The sequence below is a fragment of the Engystomops pustulosus genome, chromosome 9, assembly GCF_040894005.1.
Source record: "Engystomops pustulosus chromosome 9, aEngPut4.maternal, whole genome shotgun sequence".
In the NCBI taxonomy this organism is placed as follows: Eukaryota; Metazoa; Chordata; class Amphibia; order Anura; family Leptodactylidae; genus Engystomops; species Engystomops pustulosus.
Window position 1 is genome coordinate 94,306,094 of NC_092419.1, and position 21,241 is coordinate 94,327,334.

The window sequence follows — 21,241 nt, forward strand, 5'->3', positions numbered from 1 at the left end:
TGTACCTGGTGTCCTATAAGCAGGCAGCATGTTATAGAGCAGAAGAAACTGAGCAGATTCTACATAGTGTCCTATCAGCAGGCAGCATGTTATAGAGCAGGAGGAGCTAAGCAGATTGTACGCAGTGTCCGTAGGGGACCGTATAGTAGGAGCAAATTATTAAATGTATACAATACTAGTTATACTGCATTTATAGCCGAAATCATTGGTTTAGCTTAATGCGTAATGTGTATGACCCCCTTTATAAAGCAAAGCAATGTTTTTCAAGCCACACTCCATACAATATACAGCACAGCAACCTCCGGGCTATGAACACTGATCTCTGTACACGACTTCTAAAACATAGAAATGAACAAAGAGCAAACGAAATGGAGATGAAAGAAGAAAAGCGAGTGATAAAATAAGCTCTTGTTGCAGGAAAGACATTATCAAGAACACTGCAATCTTAACCAGAACAGAAGAGAGAGGAAAAAAAAAAAAACCCCATTGTATAAAAGTTTCGAAACGCGCCGGCATCTGTCGAGGGCTCACGCAGGCTGCAAAATGATATTAACATTTTCTTATTTTAAGGTGAGGTTTTTAAAACGGAATTTTAAATGGTGCCCCGCTGGTTCACAATACAGAAACCTTTCATTTTATGCAAATAAGCCGCTCGGAGCCGAGTCCTTAATGTAAACGAACGCTTTTCTTTGTACGAGAAACGGCATGAGAAAGAGGTAGGGAAAAAAATATATTCAGTTGGATTCTTTAATTGCTGTCTGAAATTATGTAAATCCCTTGATAAGTTAGGGCATAATTATCCCGTGGCCTCCGCATGCCAGTTTTACTAACGTCTAACAAAATATCCGTGTGTGACATTTAGTGGAGGTAATGCTAATGAGTATTTAAATGTTTTTCACTTTTTTTTTTTTTTCTATTTTCTAACACAAAGCGGCAGAAGTGAAAGATGAGGTCAGTAAAAGAAAATGGGAAGAAAAATAATAATCCAAAAAGACAATATTATGTACAAGCTTTTCACTGGGTTATTTGGAGGAAAGCCACTTTTAGTACGTATCTGGGGCTCTTGCAGTGTCTGAAAGTTATATTTTTTTTTTATGGTATTACTAAAGGGATTTTCTGAATTATAGAATAGTATTTCCCAATACAGGTAGTCTCCTACTTAAGAACACCTGACTTACAAGCGACCCCTCGTTACAAACGACCAATGGTAATTGGTAATTTACTGTACTTTAGCCCTAGGCTACAATATACAGCTATAACAGTTATCACAGGTGTCTGTAATGAATCTTTATTGTTATTCCTGGTTGTTATGACAACCCAACATTTTTTAAATCCAATTGTCACAGAGACCAAAAAAAATTTGTGTGGAGTTACAATAAAAAAATATACAGTTCCGACTTACATACAAATTCAACTTAAGAACAAACCTACAGAACCTATCTTGTACGTAACTGCCTGTACTCTTTAAAAACATCCTAAATATACCTTACCTTGTCTGCTAAGATATGTACAGGCAGTCCCCGGGTTACGTACAAGATAGGTTCCATAGGTTTGTTCTTGTACGTAAGTCGAAACTGTATATTTTATAATTGTAGATTTTTTTTTTGCCCCAGTGACAATTGGAGTTTCAACATTTTTTGCTTTAATGGGACCAAGGATTATCAATAAAGCTTTATTACAGACACCTTACAGCTGATCATTGCAGTCTGGGACTATAGTAACATCCAGAGAGATTCCCCAGAGGTCACCGTGCGCAGAGTGGTCCGTCTGTAACTAGGGGTTGTCTGTAAGTCTGGTGTCCTTAAGTAGGGAACCGCCTGCCGATGAAAACCACAGCTGAAATCTCTGCCAGGTCTAACTAAGAGGTTGGAGCCTCTTAATATCTGCAGGAGCCAGTATATCCCAGAGTAAACCCCATAACGCCGAGGCCTTTTTTCGTTTTTGCGTTTTCATTTTTCACTCCCCACCTTCAAAAATCTAAAACTTTTTGTCTATATTTTTTTATTTATTCATGTACAGAGCTGTGTGATGGCTTGTTTTCTGTGTAACAAATTGCTTTTTATTGTATTTAATATTCCATGCCGTGTACTGGGAAGCAGGAAAAACTTCCAAATGCCGTGAAATTGGTGAAAAAACACATTTGTGCCGTTTTGTGGGCTTGGGTTTTACGGCTTTTACAGGTCTACTTTATTCTTTGGGTCGGTGTGATCACGGGGATAACAAATTTATATATGTTTTATAAGGTTTTCATATATTTACAAGAATTAAAACCTCCTGTACAAAAAAAAAATGTATTTTGCCATATTCTGGTGCTAATAACTTTTTCATACTTTGGTGAACAGTGCTGTGATTGGTGTCATTTTTGGCGACTTTTGATGATGTTTTCAATGCTTCTCTTTTTAGGATGGTACGGCCTTTTGATCACTTTTATTGAATTTTATTATTTTTCAATATGGCAAAAAAGTGCAGTTTTGGACCTAATGGGGCAGATTTACTTACCCGCTCCTGTCGCGATCCCGCGATTCGTTGTCCGACAAGGATTCCGGTCTGCCGCGATTCACCAAGCTCGTGCGCCCAAGTTCCTGCATCCGTCGCTTTCGTGCCGAGGTCCGCCGGAGTTCACCTGCTTCTTCCCGGTGCTTGTAAGAGCTTGTCTTGCGACACAATTCTAAATGTTAAATCCTGCGGTTTGTCCAAATACGCACAAATCGCACATTGTAATGAATGGGTAAAATACAGACAGCCTCGGGTCTTCAGAAGGCCAAGGTATCTTATGATTTTTAATATTTTTCTAATGCACAAAGAAATCTGCACAGCAAATCTGATTATTTTAAGCATGTGTTTTGAAGTACCCTAGCCACTAGATCTGCCGTGAGTTGTAATTACAAGTACCGTGTGTTTTTGAGTATAAGCCGACCCAAGTATAAGCTGAGGTACCTAATTTTAACACAAATAAACTGGGAAAACCTATTGACTTGAGTATAAGCCTAGGGTGAAAAATGCATTGGTCCCAGCCTCCACCCAATGTATAGCTAGCCAGCCCATTCCCCCAGTAGGTAGCCATCCAGCCCATGCCCTTAAGTATATAGCTAGCCAGCCACCTGCCCCCCAGTATATCACCAGCCCCCTGAACCCCAATATATAGCCAGCTAGCACATGCCCCCCAGTATATAGCCAGCCCATGCTCCCCAGTAAATAGCCAGCCAGCTCATGCCCCTAGTATAAAGCCAACCAGCCCATACCCCCCAGTATATAGCCAACCTGCCAATGTTCCCAGCATATAGCCAGCCAGCCCCTGCTCCCAGTATATAGAAAGCCTGTCCATGCTCCCAAGTATAAAGCTAGCCAGCCACCTCTCCCCCAGTAAATCACCAGCCCTTGCACACCAATATATAGCCAACTAGCACATGCCAGGATATTTCCAGCCCCCTGCCCCCAGTATATAGCCACCCAGCCAATGCCGCCAAGTATATAGCTAGCCAGCCACCTGTCCCCCAGTATATCACCGGCCCTTGCACCCCAATATATAGCCAACTAATACATGCCCCAGTATATAGCCAGCAAATCCATATCACCCAGTAATTAACCATCCCCTGCCCTCAGTATATACAGTAGCCAGCTAGCTCATACCCCCAGTATATAGCTAGCAACCCCTGCTCCCAGTTTATAGTCAGCTATCCCATACCCCTTAGTATATAGCCAAACCTCTGCCCCCAGTATATAGCCAGCCTACCCATACCCCTCAGTATATAGCCAGCCAGCCCATATCCCCCAGTATATAGCAAGCCCCTTCTCCCAGTATATAGCCAGCCAGCCCATAACCCCCAGTATATAGCCAGCCCATGCTCTCAGTATATAGCCAACATGCCTATGCCCCCCAGTATATAGCCAGCCCCTGCTTCCAGTATATAGCCAGCCTGTCCATGTACCCAGTATATAGCAAGCCCCTGCCCTTTAGTAAGCAGCCCATGCCCCCTTATATACAGCCAGCAACCCATGCCCCCTTGTATTTGACTAGCAGCCGATGCCCCCTAGTATATAGCCAGTCCCCTGCCCCGAGTATGTCCAGTTTAAGTGGTTTATCATCAGTTAACTACTCTGTCTAAATGGTAAAACAACTCAATTGTTCACATGTGGATTAGCCATTCAATGGGATCAGTTTGTTTTTCTCTTTATAATATATCTTTATTTTGTTCTAGCAATATCACGCAAAGTCATAATGGAAATTGAAAGAGACTGTAATGAAGGAACTGGATTTGGGGTGAACAAATAATAGAGTCCTGAGCTGAGCCTGAGAATGTCACCTGTCCACTTACTGGTTCCTCCCTAACCAGAGGCCGCTAACTGGCCGATGTTCTCTTCCTACGACAAAGTGAGAATACGAAACAAGACTTATACACAAATAACCAAAAAGAGAGGTCAGAGGTCACAAAAAAATACAAAATACTTCACAAATATGAGAGGGAGGGTAGAGTTTTGACCGAATATGATTAGTTTGTTGAAAATCTGTCATCCAGACGCATTCACTCCGACCTATATGTAGGACTTTATATGGTTTAAATGGGAGCAGGAAGCTTTGAATGTGTATTAGTTCTTCCCTTAGGCCCTCATTACAAACCCCAGATTTCTATCTCCTCTCCCTAATATCAGCCGTTTCCAGGAATCATACACAGAAAGGTCACTAAATGCTTTGTGACAGCGACAGAGCAGAGAGATAATTTCAGACAATGCAGCATGTATATAATTGTAGAAGGCCCAGTACTATGTATGTGTGCCTACATAAGAAAGGGTCATTTACAAAGAAAACTGCACAGATCCTCCTTTAACAACCTTATATTTACCATTCTGGTGACATTTTATGCATACATGGCCATTTCTTCATGATTAACGACTCAACCTTGCTTCATTGTAATTGCTACACATTTTGGTCAATAAATAATGAGATAGGACCCATTGCTCTTTTATGGGGGGATGGCATCCACTTCTGAAGCTTTTTGGACCAGTTTTCACCCCATCCTCCAATGGTAGACTTGTTCTGTTGTGTCCCTCTTGAACCATTCCAGGTTTTCTCCTGGACCTCTTAGTTTTTATTTGTAGAAACTTTGAGTCTCCGTTTTATTTTTCTAACTTTTTGTTCTCCTTTTGCTAATACATTCTTTGGTTGATCTAAAAAAAGATACAAATAAACACACTAATCAGCTATTCACAGATTGGGGCCCATTTACTAAGTGTCTGCGGCTGCACTTAAGTCGGATTTTCCGACATTTTCGGGGATTGCACAGCCGTGACAGGTATTCAGCCGGAGATTTTGTCGCACGCGATCGGATTTTGGCGCAGCGGCGTCGGCTTTCATGCAACAAAAATTGGGGAGCGGGCCGTCGGACGATCCGAAGGATTCGGACTGGGCACGGGATTTAACATTCAATTTGTGTCGCAATCCAATGCACTTACATACACCGGGAAGAAGAAGGTGAACTCCGGCGGATCTGAGGGGGAAGCGACACATGCAGATCTTAGTGAATCGCAGCACAGTGCATTCTGGTCAGATAATGCACTCTCAGTGAACAACTCCGGATGGGTAAGTAAATGTGCCCCAATATGTAGTAAATTTATGACCGCTGTGGTCCCCACTAGAGGAACAAACAGCAATCATAAGGAATAGGAGCTCTGAGCAATGAGGAGCTTGAGTAGAGTGGTGGTCTCAGGACCCCGATCACAGTGTATGACAGTGTAATAGGGCACAAATTTGACTCAATTCAAACTACTCCTTTACAAGGGTTTTGAACCCCATTATGGTTATTAGTTGGGATATTAGCTATAAATTGTGGACATCTTTTCAAGAATTACTTCTTTCCAGACCCTAGATAGGAGCCACCATAGCTGTTGCAGAGTAACAGTAGCATTTCATGGTAGCCATTCTGATAAATAGCCATCAGTCCTGATGGTTCACATTGTGGGATTCAGGCCCATAAACCTAAACCAATGGGGGTCATTTACTAAGGGCCCGATTCGCGTTTTCCCGACGTGTTACCCGAATATTTCCGATTTGCGCCGATTGTACCTGAATTGCCCCGGGATTGTGGCGCACGCGATCGGATTGTGGCGCATCGGCACCGGCATGCGCGCGACGGAAATCGGGGGGCGTGGCCGAACGAAAACCCAACGTATTCGGAAAAACCGCCGCATTTAAAAACCGAAAAAGTGTCGCTTGGGGAGCGCTTACCTTCACCTGGTCCGAGGTGGTGCATTCCGGCGCGATGAGATGACTTTCAGCGCAGCAGCGCCACCTGGTGGACGGCGGAGGAACTACCTTCTTAAATCCCGGCCGGACCCGAATCCAGAGCAGAGAACGCGCCGCTGGATCGCGAATGGGCCGGGTAAGTAAATTTGCCCCAATGTGTTATACAGCGACATTGACAGATTTCCCATAGTTTCCCATGTTCAAACGTCTTGCTTTTCTCTATTTTTCTTCTAACATTTTGAAATACATTAGTATCTGCACAATGCAGCTACCATTACCTTACATGCATAGTCCCAGTCTACGTGACCCGTCCAATGATCTGATTGTATTTCCCACCTGTATATCACACTTCTGCTTTTTGTGGGTCTGCAAATGTTAGTTGACCAAAGGTAGATTGATATATGGTCATCCTTGACTGCTGTGCCTACCATATCAAACCTAAAGATATTTTATGAATTTTGACTTATCTAAGGTTATCTTAGGAGACATCCAGGCTTAAAGGATCTCCCTTATTCAAGTGCTGGGGGAACCACCACTGATCCCCCATTTGAATTCAGGTTCCCCATGCCAATTTTTGGGCTGCTGGCAGTGTGCCTGTGTCACTGCTACTGCTAATGGAGGGGCACCGGACTCCTGTTTTTGTGATCAAAGGGGGGGGGGGAGGGTGGTCAAAGGGGTGTAACTTTAAGCTGATGGGCGTCAATGAAAAATCTAAACTCTATTCTTTTTAGTAATGTTTTTTGCATAATAAAGAGATGGCTGATATGGCACATACGACTCCAGGGTCCAGATGCATCTGTACATCATGCACCCCCATTAGTTAGACCTTGTGATTATTGGTTGTACTTGGAAGAATAGGTTGGGGGGGCAGATGTGGAATATATAAACTCAATAAACAATTTTTTCGAGTGGACAAAGAGATGCAGCTTGTGTCTCAACGTAAACAAAACAGAGGAAATGGTGGTTAGAAGTAGTAGAAAATTCACATATAATGGCCCAGATTTATCAAAACTAGTGCAATCTGTACTATGTACTATTGTGCAGAGTGCGGCAGATTATTGAATACTGGCCCATGGTCTTCATTAATCTGGCGCCCCCTGTATTGCTCGGGAAGTGTAACATCTTTTTCTTTTTGTTGACCTTTAACATACAGCATGCAACACAATTCTGTCAAGTTTCAGTAATAATTGTGGCGCACAGTCCAAATCGGCACCGGAACGCCACATTATAAATACCTGGGTGTTTTTTTCGATGAGCATCTTGATTGGAAGGCCTTTAAATATGTTTTATGATGCGGTGGCTGAGAGTCTGTGTTATGGGATAGCTTGTTTTTGGTCGGGCATGACAAAAAGGAATGTTCAAGTTATCAAGTAAGATAGGGCGGTGATTGGTATGGAGTTTGAGGGATTTGCTCCGACGGCGGAAATGAGAATTTCAGAAAAATTTTGCCCATTATGAAGACGGTAAATGATAAAACAAGTGTTTTTAGAAGTCATTTTTGTCAGCTTAAAGGGCATGAAGGGGTCATGAGTAGTGGAGGTGGAGTGAGCTGAAAAAGGGTGTTCCAACCCTGCGCCTGTGCACTGGATGCACCAAGGGACCAATCAAGCTTAACGGTCGCTGGTTAATAGCGCAGATCTATGCCAAGCAAGGCCTGGCATTGCATTGTACCCTTCACACCCTGGCCACCAGACACATCATGCCTTGGTTGGCTCCAGAGAGACAGAGTTTCATCATACACCAGAGCACAAAGCGCCGATGTATGATATATCTCCCCCATACTGCACATATAGTTGATAAATGTTGATTATGGGAAAACTCCTCGGTTACTATTATATGACAATGTCCCTAGGCATCTGTGGTCAATTTTACCTGACAGAGCAAAACAGGCAGTCAGATACGATTCTCCCTCTGGTAATTATAACTGTGGACACCATTAGTCATAAGATATGTTCCCAATCCTCAAAATTCTGGTATTGATTTTCTCATTACTCTGCCTTGTAGTACAGCAGTCCATGGCTTATCCACTCTTACTAAAAAAAAATAACCTTCCGATATTAATTATAAAACTGTGCTACTGTCTCTAGTACTGTCTCTAGTACTACTTTTATTCCTCCTTGTAATTCACTACAGACAGAAGGCCACTGCCCAATGGAAGTCGTGGTCACCAGATACAATGGATTTAAGAAACATAGAAGCAATGGAGTGGATAAATACTATTGTAGTGGGGGGACTCAGAGAGAATCTTAAAGGTTACAGGTTCTGCAGGAAGAAATTAGGAAATTAAATTCAACTTAAATTCAATTATTTTTCAATTCAATTTTCAATTCAATTGTATTTAAAATTTCCCCGTCAGCCGTATCAAATGATAAAAAGCTCCAGTCACTTGTTGGATTTTTGAAGCTCCATTCATTGTCTAGAGGTGGTGTCCTGACACTGGTATACCTTAAACAGGGTAAGTTTAAGACCCTAATGGGATACTCTTATTATACGTATCCTTTTAAAGTTTCTCAACTTGGGTCTCATAACCCATGTGCCTCACTTGGTCATAATAGAGAGGAAGTGTATATAGTAATGACTCCACAGCCCCTACGATCCTTCCAAAGCCACCATAGGGGATGCCACAGGAAGTCTCGGGTCCTGCTGCCCAGGAGTGATGTGACTCTAGGACAGTGATGGCGGACCTTTTAGGTATCGAGTGCCGAAACTACAAGCCAAAGCCACTTATTTTTCACGTCGGGCCAAATGTCAATTTAAAGTAATAGGTTTCAAATGTATTGGCCCCCTGAGGACACCAATACAGGAGAAAGAAGGAGAAATTCATATTATTATTGTAGTTTCCCTCTAAAGTCCCCTTAACAGGATGAATCACAGGTACAGAAAAAGGGCTACAATGATAATCAAGCTCAGTCCACACCAACTTGATTCATGTCTTGAGTCCTGAATGGAGACCTTTGTTCTGGGTGATGGCCTTGGTGCCCAAAGAGAGGACTCTGAGTGCCACCTTTGGCACCCGTGCCATAGATTCGCCACCACTGCTCTAGGAGAGTGAGAGACTTAAAAGGAAATCTACCACATGGATGCAGTGATTCTAAACCAGGCACACTTACCTGCTGGTGTGTGCCTCCTGAAATAGGAACCTTTCTTCTTTTTGCTTCCAATAGCTGAGAAAAAAACGAAATACAGTTATGCAGATGAGGCTCCGGGGCTCCTGTCTACAATACATGAGCCCCTTCTGGCTCCCTCATCTGGTCATTTTTCAAGCCCCTGTTCTGCCTTTCCATTCAGATGGGCAGAAATGCCAAACAAAGGTGTGAATACTTAGTAGACAATGGACCCAGAAAGAGATCCTGTTACCTAGACAGGAGCCCCAGAGGCTCATTTGCATATTTTGAAAATGACATTTTCTCAAGAACTAATCTATTAAAAAACTAGAAGAAAAATGGGTCCTGTTTTTTGAGGCGTTCTTCTAATTTAAGTGAATGTTAAAAATGGATCATCCTAGCTAGAACACCTCCAGCGCGGACAATTTGGATTAACTATCAATTTGGAAAACTAATCTATGATGCTATTGCTAAGGCATTGTCTCTTTGTCATCATATAGAGAGTGGAACAATATGCATATCAGCTCGTACCAGGATCCTTCACTAGATGGAAAATGATTTCCATAGAACAATTTCCTGATCTTCTAGAAGCCCAGGTACAATTCACACAAGTGTCACAATAGTCTTTTATAAATGTGGTCTTATGGCTTCAATTAAATTTTCACATCGGTTGACCTCCTACTAGAATTTGATAAATGCTCCCTTCTCATGTGCTTTACATATATTATGTGACATGATGCTAATATCTGGAACTATTGCTGCTCTTTTCATTTCATCTTATTGAAGATTCCATTAGCATCACCCGGCTCCACACTCTGTGAACAATGTTTGCTCGTTCACTCAATATGAATTTGCTTTTTCCATCCTCACCTTGCTCCGGGAAGACATTAATGTGTTAATGCTACCCTCTGCTGACCGGTGGAACACTCGGTAGATCTCCGGCTATACATAAGAAACCCAGAATAGCCTGAGACATCGGAGATTTTCCACTAATCTCCAAGACGTATGTATATATTGATATCAGGAATTTATACCGTTATTTTGCCTTAAGCTTTTATTAAAATTTGTACTAAGGAAATGACTTATAGCTTTCATTATTTTCACAGAGCACTTCCCAGATTTGTAAAGTGGAGTAAATCTGGAAATGTGTTATGTTCTGGTAATGATCTAAGAGTAGAAATTAGTTTTGCATTTAAAAAAAAAACACCGCCCCCCTCCTGTCTTTTGGCAGTGTGTGATATTACATTAACTTGACTCCAGTTGCAATGACTGACACAGCCTGTAGATATTGATGGCGCTGTTTCCTGAAAAAAGAAAACCTATCCTTTAGTACATAGTGAAATTGTTTGAGGGCAGTTCCATAAATTATAACCCCATATATGCCCAACAGAAGTTGGGATAGTTGGGATGTAATATTCCAATCAGAAAATAAATATTGGACCCAAAATAACAACTAACTGATAAGCAGAGGTGTAATTTAAAGTGGTTGCCCAGCCACAACAAGTTATCCCCTATCTTATGGATAACTTGCTAATTGGTGGGATTCCCAGAGGTGGGACTACAGATCATGAGAACATTGGTCTGTCGTATCCCCAAATGGAGCATCAGATTGGACCATTCACTGTATATGGCACTGAGAGATATACCCAAGTTCTCTGCTCTACTGCCTCTGTCAGCGCTATCGAGATGTATAGTGCAGTAATTGCATGTGATTTGTTCAATTGGGGGTACTACACTCACGATCAACTGCATGTGATTTGTTCAATAGGGGGGACACTACTCTCAAGATCCATGAGTGTTCCACCATTGGGACCCCCATTATCAGCAAGTTATCCTCTATCCAATGGAAAGCTGCTCGTCCCGAATGCAGACTCCTTTAAGGGGTACTTGCGTGTATCATATTTATGGCATATTCACACATGGAAACTCTCGGTGGCCGCCCTGGACACCACAAGTGTCCTCCTGTGTTCCTAGGATGGATGTTACTCCAAGTAGTGGATCAACGTGAGAACTAGGAGTCAGAGCAGGGTACACCCTGAGAAACCCCTTTTAGTACCGACTGACTCTGCAGATTTTGGTAAGTGTCTCCTGACATTTCCTTGACAGATGACATCTAGTGATATTGAATTTCAATGTATTTCAACCAATGACTATGTATAGATTTTAGGCTAAGCAAAAAATGTCTGTTGTAGGTAAAAACTGTTGACCAACTGTCACACTTGAGGAGGGAAAGTGTGTGGAAAAGTCTCTTAAGGGAGTCTGTGGACCCTCTGGACCACCGCGGGAGGTGATGGAGCTAGCCGCAACCCAGGACTGGAGTCTATGTGGCACCTGGTCTTCTCCAGAGCCCGCCGCAAAAAGCAGGATGGTCTTGCTGTGGCGAGATGCCACCAAGTCGTTCCACTGGTGCGACTAGGCCCGCGGTGGCAGCCAAGGTAGTATGGCAGGAAATGCAGAGGAATACTGGTAACGCTGGCACACAAAGGAACACTGGTGATGTTGGCACGGACTATAGATTCCGCAGGACAGGAACCCTGGAAGGCATAGCAGGTCACAGGAATGGCAGAGACACAGAGAAGCACTGGTAACGCTGGAACACAGAGGAACACAGGAAACACTGGGAACGCTGGAGGCTTTCTCTTACCAGGAAATGATGTAGAAGATCCGGCGGGAAGTGAAGCAGGTGCCGGATTATAAGGGTGAGCCGGATTAGCAAGAGTCAATCAGGAGGACGCTGGCACTTTAAGTCTTAACGAGCCAGCGCGTGCGTGCCCTAGAAGTGGGAGCCCGCAGCCTAGCAGGGGTATAGCCAGGAGTTTGGAGAGGTGAGTCCAGGCCAGGGAGCGGGACAGCGGCAGTGAGGACCGTGGAACATAGAAGGGCACGTGTGTGCCTGCGATCCGCGACAAGAATCGCGGGTGCTTCTGTGACACCAACCAAGCATTCAGCCAACCGATATCAAACACAAATGACCACCTTTCATGTTGTTATAGATGTGTATGAATTTAGAGAGAAAGACAGTCAGTGTCATGGTATCTCCATTAAGATTTGTCTTCGTAAGCGTTTACCCCACAAATACATTAATAAATGACTTTATCTTTCCCAATGGAGATTGTTGGCTCTCGCCGAGACCTCATTATTGTCAGACACTGCTCAGGACAGTCAGCGATGATACAAATGTGACTTTAAGACATGAAAAATGAACTCCTCCCCCTTTTTAAAGTTATAATTTTCCGGAGAGACAAACGACCTCCAGTCCAGTAGGTGACACATAAGAGAGGTGATAAATATTGGAAACAAAATTTTTTACACCTTTTCCCCCTACTGTTATTCCTGCCTTTGTATTATTTATTATTTGTGCTTCTAATCTATCATTCACACCCATTAGCATTCATCAGACGTATCTGGTTTTTCTCATATCCATGATATTTGCATTTCATAAACTAATTGTAAAAGAATAAAGAATGAAGAGGTAATAAAATTCACAGTCAGAAAAAAATGTTAATATACAAACAGATATAAATTAAAATCTAGGTAGGTGTAAGAGGAGAGGTTTACACTCCGCTTTGTGGCTTTCTGCAGCCACCTTTGGGGCAGACTCGGCACAGACACGGTTTTGCTTACTGTAGCTACTTCAGCATTATACAGACATGCACATATACATTGATATAAGGGGTGAACCTTATATATTTCCTGCCTGAGGCGAGCTAGATCGGTGGCCCTCTGGCTCATCCAGTATAAATGAGGTTATTTTTTTAGTAAATGGGTTCTTCATGCAATGGGGCTTATTTACTTAGGGACCACGGATCGCATTTCCTTCGTATTTCCCGGCGTTTTCGGGATTTGTGCTGCTGGTATTTAGAAGGGGATTGTGACGCACACGATCGGATTTTTGGTGTAGTTTTCATGCGACAGAAATCGGGGGGGGGCTGTCGGACGATCCGTCTGATTCGGGATTTAACATTTAAAAGAAACCTACCATTTCAGATCGTCGGTGTAAGCTGTAAACACCGAGCACCAGCTCAGGGTGAGCTGGTGCCGGTGCTTAGTTTCGTTAGTGTTATAAACCGCGGTATCGCGTTTTTAACACTTTTTAAACTTTATAGCAGAAGCCGCTTCGGCGCTGCGCGCGACCGTGCGCGCGCAACGCCTGCGGCATTTCCTATGTAGGCGCGCGCACGATCGTGCGCACACGCTACGCGGCGAAGCAGTTTCTGCTCTAAAGTTTAAAAAGTGTTAAAACCACGATACCGCGGTTTATAACACTAACGAAACTAAGCACCGGCACCAGCTCAGCCTGAGCTGGTGCTCGGTGTTTACAGCTTACACCGACGATCTGAAATGGTAGGTTTCCTTTAACACACACTTACATGCACCAGGAAGAAGATGGTGAACACCGGATCTGATCATGGGAAGCGACACATGCAAGATATCGGACGCACAATGTTAGTGAATCACAGCACAGTGCATTCCGGTCGGACAATGCACACCGGCGACGGGTAAGTAAATGTGCCCCAATATTTCACACCCAGGCTGACATTGGGTGTGAATAGAGACTATTTTTAAGAGTCAGGTCCTGCTTTTTAGCAGGTCACTGCGCCCCTGATGTTTCCGCCCATTTTGCTGCAGATGATGCTGCCTGAGGCAAGAGACTCAAGAGGCGCAAGATGCTTAATACAGCTAGGGGTTTGAGCCCTAAATCTTTTTCCCTGCCCCTCTTGGTGGCTGTCTTCATAACATTCCCGATGGAGAAGGCAGTGAAGAACTGGTGACTTGAGTTCACTAGGAGCTTGGTGAAGCAAAGGTTAGCACCTAATGTAGTGAAGCAAGGTGGACTGACCACTAACTCCCCATTGGGCCTAAAAAAGAAAATCCTAAACTGAAATCACCCCCATGATCATAAATATGTTATGTTTCCCGAAACTTCTTGATCGGTCATAATATAAAATGCTTATCCCATGCAGTGTACCCCCTAAAAAGGGTCCAAACTTTCAAATTGATACTTTCTCGCCATTTCATCACCCATATAAAATTTAATATCATTAAAAGTGATCAAAAGGTCAAACATTCCCAAAAACTGTTATCAGTGAAAACTTAAGTTTCTCCCACAAAAAGTACACCAAAGTATAAAAAGTTACAGGCATTAGAATATAGGTAATACAGAAATGATTCGTTTTTAGAATTTTAAAGTTTTTTGACATTCTGGTATTAAAACATAATAAAATCCCTAAAAATTGGATATTTACTTTTTTTGTACAGACACAAAGAATAAAGGGGAGGTGTCCTTTTTGACCAAATGTAAAAAATTTTCACCAAACTCTAAACATTTTTCCAAATATGGTATTTTTTTTCCCTATTGCCACCTCCGCACTCTATTATCTACATATGTATTTTGTCTGATTTAGTTTCTCATCTCCTCATCCCTCCCCAAGGTCACAGCCGAGATAAATATCTCCAAATAATGAAGTCCACAAAAAAATAGCCTCGTTACCCCCTTGACTGTCCGTCTACAGAATTCCCGTCTTCCAAAACTCAAACCCTACTTGAAAATATTAATCACTAAAATACTAATCATTAATAAAATGTTATCACTTTCACCCTTGCAATGAGAGCGTCCTGATAAATCGAGACGAAGATGAATTTCCACCTGTCTAATTATATAAACACAGACGTTCTCTGGGTGAGATTTAGTGAGGATTGTGTATCTGATTAACCTGAGTGGAGACAATGAAATTTGCAGTGGAAATGTCTCATGTCAGCCATTTCTGTGATAAGGCATTAATCCTATCAATGGGAGGATTATGGGTATAACGGCTAATGAAGAGATTTTAATGGCACTGATAGAATGACCTCGGATGGAGCCTTGTCTGCGTTATATATGATCCTGCTTGCATAGGGCAATACTATTAATCCTTGCACTATAGCAAAAGGGTTAATGACCATGACTGCTGCCGCATTAACCCCCCCAATGCTCACAAAAATGTGCGTTATGATATGGATGAACTATGGGTTGATTCTGCTCTGGGGATCATATATTTTCCTCTGATATTTGAAAGAATTGCAAAATGTCCATAACAGGGTTGTCATCAGTATATTTGTCTAATTAATTAATAATAATATTCCTTTATTTGTATAGCGGACACAGATTATGCTGCGTTACACATAGTTTGCCAAATCAGTCCCTGTCCTCTATTGGGGATCACAATCTAATCAGCCTACCAGTATGTTTTGGAGTGTGGGAGGAAACCGGAGGACCAAGAGGAAACCCACACAAACACGGAGAGAACATACAAACTCTTTGCAGATGTTGACCTGGATGTGACTTAAACCCAGGACCCCAGCGCTGCAAGACTGTAGTGCTAACCACTGAGCCACCACTTCAAAGTGAACTACGTGCTGAAGACCTAAAGTGAGTTGAAGGTGACTTTACCTCTGGCACTTTAGTGATGTAGGCTGATGCACCTCCACCTCATTAGCATATTTTTATAAGTTCTTTTTTAGGCACATCCTGCAGTCCAGGGGCATAACTTGAGGGGGGTGTAGAGGTTGCGATCACACCCGGGCCCAAGATGTTTAGGGGGTCCTTATGGTGTCACTTTCCCATATGAGAAGACTATTACTGGGGTTCCTGAGAAATGAAAAGGCCGTTCTCTATACATACAGAATGTGCACAAGATCATGTTAATTGCATTGTAATCCTTGTTGTTATCATGGCGCATAACATGACACATTGTCAATAGGGTCCAATAGGTTATCTGTGAATCAGTTTATAAGAAATAGACCCAAGTGGCAAGTGAATGGCACAAAAGTCAGAAACGGAGCTGTCTTTATGCCCATGTTGTATTAATGTGTAATATTCTGTGCCCATGGGTAGTATTGATGTAAATACACATAGGTACACGGAGCACGACAAGTAGTGAGATAAGCAAAAAGTCTAATAACAAGTCTGAGTTTTAGTAAAATCTGCTAAACTCCACTGGAGCCCCTGGATACAAGCGCTGGAGCACCTGCAGGGGGAGCTTTAAGATTGGTGTTCAAATGTCACCCAATGTAGAAACTACTCAGCTCCTCCTGTACTATAACATGCTACCTACCTGGGAAAGGATATTATGTACAATCTGCTCCTCCTGCTCTATACTATGCATAGTCATAGGACATTAAGTACAATGGGGAACATTTACTTACCCGGTCCAGTCATTGTCTGACGCCGATTCGGGTCTGCCGGGATTCACTAAGATATCCAGCAGGTGTCGCTGCTGTGCCGAGGTCCGCCGGACGGGTGCGCCAAAATCCCGGGGCAATTTGGGGCAAATTGGGAATATTCGGAAACCTGACTAAAGTGCGGCGTTCGGACCCTTAGTAAATGTGACCCAATGTGCTCATCTCCATTTGCTCTATAACCTGCTGCCGGCAGATAAGACACTATGGGGCTCATTTACTAAGAGTCGCGCTGCTCACTTTGTTAGACTGTGCGCCTTTTTTGGGGATTGCACAGCTTGGATAGGTATTTCACAGGTGTCTGCGCTGGGATTTTGGTGCACACAATAATTTTTTGGTGCAGCTGCGCTGCTTATATGCGACAAAAAGTTGTGGAGACATGACGCAGGACAATCCGACCGATTCGGACTGAGTGCGGGATTGAACTTTAAAATTGTGTCGCAAGCCCAAGCAATTACATGCACCAGGAAGAAGAAGGTGAACTCCGTCGGACCTGAGCGGGGAAGCGACACATGCAGGATATTGGGCACACGATCTTAGTCAATCGCGGTACAGTGCATTATCGTCGGACAATGCACTTTCAGTCAACTTCAGCAGACGGGTAAGTAAATGTGCCCCTACGTACGATGTGCTTAGCTCCTCCTTCTCTATAATATGCTGCCTGCAGATAGGACATTATATACAATATGCTCATCGCCTCCTGCTCTATAACATGCTGCCTGCAGATAGGGCACTATGTACAATCTGCTCTGCTCCCCCTGCTCTATACTATGCTGCCTGCAGATAGGGCACTATGTACAATCTGCTCAGCTCCTCCTGCTCTATAACATGCTGCCTGCAGATAGGGCACTATGTACAATCTGCTCTGCTCCCCCTGCTCTATACTATGCATGTAGATAGGACTTGCATTTTCATGACTACAGGTTCATTTGAACATTTCTTGCTTTCTTTTAAATCATTCATATTTTTTTTGCATTTAACAAGTTATAATAACATTTCATTTATAAAGCCTCTCCGGTTATTCCTTACAGGCTAGGGAATCCATCAATTTTTAATCCTCATTTCAGCTACACTTGGTCCTGGGTTGACATGCACAGGGTGTCTTCTTATTTTCATCAATGTAGCCGTGGATTGTTTCAAAGAACAAACTCTATAACTTTAATCCGGCGCGGGGCACATACTGTCTGTGTTATGAGCTTTTTATTTAATATTCTGTGTAATGTAAATGTAATAATGTCGTGTATTCATATCTGTACACAAAGGACAGGAAAACATTGTCAACTAAATATTTAATATCAAAGCAGATGACTTAAAATTAGGTTTGCGCAATTATCACCAAATAAATTGCATGTATTATTTATGCCGACTCCTCAATCTCAGCCTCCGAAAATAATATTTATACCATTTGCATAGGTAAAGCAATGGATAATTGCCTTATTATGCTTTGTCTTAAATATTATTATACCTTATTTTGGAACGTGTCATGAAGTTGTAATAAGTGCTTAGCTATTATGTGGCCTATCAGCTATAAAAGCAGATATAGCCAGGGGTATTAGTAATTGTCTAGTTATTTTGAGGGTTTATGGGGAGCAGAGCTTAATTTTGTGATAGACATTTAGGGGGAGATTTATCATAAGTCTCCTAGAGCAGCACTGTTGTAGTTGCCCATGGCAGCCAATCAGAGCTCAGCTTTCATTTTCCCACAGCTGTTTGTAAAATTGAAGCTGAGCTCTGACTGGTTTCATGGGCAACTAGAACAGTTTTACCTCAGACACTTGATGATAAATCTCCCCCTTAGAGTCGGGAAGGATTCTCCTACCCCACTGGCCATGTGGTATCTGCAGCTCAGCTTTTTATAGATTATTGAAGCGTAACAGCAATACCACGCGCTATTCATGGTTAGGAGAGGAGCTATGTGGAAGAAAGCAGCCATGTTTTTCAGCCTTCAGACAACCCCTTTAAGATTAGCATTGTAAAATTATAGGTTGGACTTGATAAACCTGCATCTTTAGTCAACCGAATCTTTTCTGGAATTGGGGTTTATTAATAGGATAAGTAGAGTATTTTATTTAATTCGGAGATCTAACGTTTGGAAATAGAATTTTTCTTGTCAAAAATTTTGTATAGGATTTAGGTTTTTTCTATAGTACAAACTCAAGTGCTTTTAATTGCAGCAAAAACCCACCGGCTACCTACGCAATCACTGCAGTCTGGGCGCCGCCATATAAACTTTGGTCATCACTCTCCATGACGTTGTTGGGAAGTGATGATCAGTTGCTATGACAGCCTGGAGTCTTTAAAAAACTGCAGGACCTCTCATTGCTGCAGATCTGTTATTGTGTGCCAGTGTCACACCTTAACAGATCTATACCAGATTCTCCATATACTCCAATACAGTAGTATTGCAGTATATGTCAGGAGCAGTCAGAATCTCTAGGGAGGTCTAAAAAATGTTTTAAAAGTAAAATAAAAATTGAAAAAAATCTAAAAGTATAAATCACTCTTCCAACTTTTTCCTGCTTACCAACACATGGCATGGAATAATAAATATCATTACTAAAAAGTACAACTGGTTGTACAGAGGATAAACCCTTACGTAGCTCTGTACACAGAAAAATAAAACAGTTATAGATTTTTGAAGGTGATATGTGAAAAATGCAAACAATAAAGGGCCAAGTCATGAAGGGGTTAGAGTAATATTATCCCCCCTTTTTGTAATAAATTTGTAATATAAAAATTTTTGGATGTTAAAATACTACTTAAAAATAACTATTTAAAAAAATACCAAAAATCAGGCCAAGAAAAAAGGCAAATGTCAAAGAATTTTGGAACTATAATTCTAATAGATAATAATACTAAATAATTAGGTATTGAATAATAAACTCAGAGTGCAGGAAACAATGTTAGATAATGTTGGAAACAATACTATATATATGTATATAGAAATTGTATTCTAGAATTGTATTTAGAATTCTTATTTAATGCTTACAGGATACTGTAAAATATAATACATTGATGCTTATAGTGGAACTGGATAAAACGATACTAAATAATTCCAAAAATTATATTGATTCTGAAATATTACTATTACTAATATCGATTCTGGAATAATACTTCCTATAATACAATAAACCACTCTAAAATAAAAACTTACTTATAATAATACATTAAAAATTGTGCTATATAATACTATCATGAAATAAAAACACAAATTATTAAACATAATAATCAATGCTTAAAATATACTTTACAAGAAACAATATAAAACAACAGTAAAACATAATTAACCTGCATACAAAAATATAATATTATTTTAACAGACAACTGTAATATTTTTTTCCACACTCCAACACTAAACAAATAGTTCCCTGCCCGGTTAATAATATTGTATATTCTATGGCATTTGTTCTAAAAAATAAAGTAAAATAAATGCAGCAGATTATTAATTAAAAAAATTATAATTGAAAAAAAAAAAGATTCATTAGAAGTTCAAATCGTTGGTTGTCATGGTAACCGCATAACCCGACTATATGTGCATTAAATACTGACTGATAAATATTTATAGAAAACACGAATACCACTTTACCTAATGAGACTCCGAAAATATTAATGGATCAGATTTTCTCCCATCCCACAGAGGTTTCCTATCTATATATTGAGGTGTGCACTAATTATATATGAAATGCACCTTTAATTAACATGATATTGTTAATAATAATAATCTCCATTACCCCCGACCACGAGCAATAAGCAGTATAATTACACCACAGGAGTGGGCAGTATTATCCGAGTGGCTTTTATTGTCTGCTTTTCCTTATTGTGACGTTATATTACGGCTCTTAATTTAATGGGATAATATGATATACCGTATATTAAGCAATTGCCAGTTTTTAAATGTATACAGAGATTGTACATTCCTTGTTTAATTGTTTGTCTTATTGATATTTTATTAACTGCATGTGTAGTATAGCTTGTAGGTATAGCCTAGTATTGAAATAGAAGGATTGACTATGCATATTGAAGGTTATGAACATATTTAGGGGGGCAGTCACTTTCATGAAGTTAATATTAACTTATAGCTAATGGACCCTATGTATCTTTTATATTATTGGTTTCTTTTTAAAGAGGACCTGTCACCCATGACAAGAGGACTAAGAGCTGCTTACTAAAGTAAATAGCTCCTAGCGCTATCTCCGATGCAGCAGTGTTACATTGGTAGCGTTATAGGGAACCCTCCGATAACGCTAGCAAACACTGCAGCGAAGTATAATAGAAATGCCGGACTGTGCTCAAAGCGGTCTGGCGTATTCATGAGGGGGCGGGGCTAGGGGCAGTGACTGTCGCTTGAAGCCCAGCAGTCCCCGCCGGACTGTGATCAAAGGCCGACCATTCCATAGGCTGGCTGTGACTGCTGGGCTTCACACGACAGTCATTGCCCCTAGCCCCGCCCCCTCATGAATATGCTGGACCGCTTTGAGCACAGTCTGGCATTTCTATTGTACTTCGCTGCAGTGTTTTCTAGCGTTATCGGAGCAAACGTTAGCAGGGTTTAGTAAGTTTAGTGGGTTTAGTAAGCAGCTCCTAGTGCTTTTGTTATGTGTGACAGACCCTCTTTAAGGGAGAAAAGGTGCCTTATTAGACCCTAAGGCTCCTGATTAGTGATGAGTAAACTTGAACA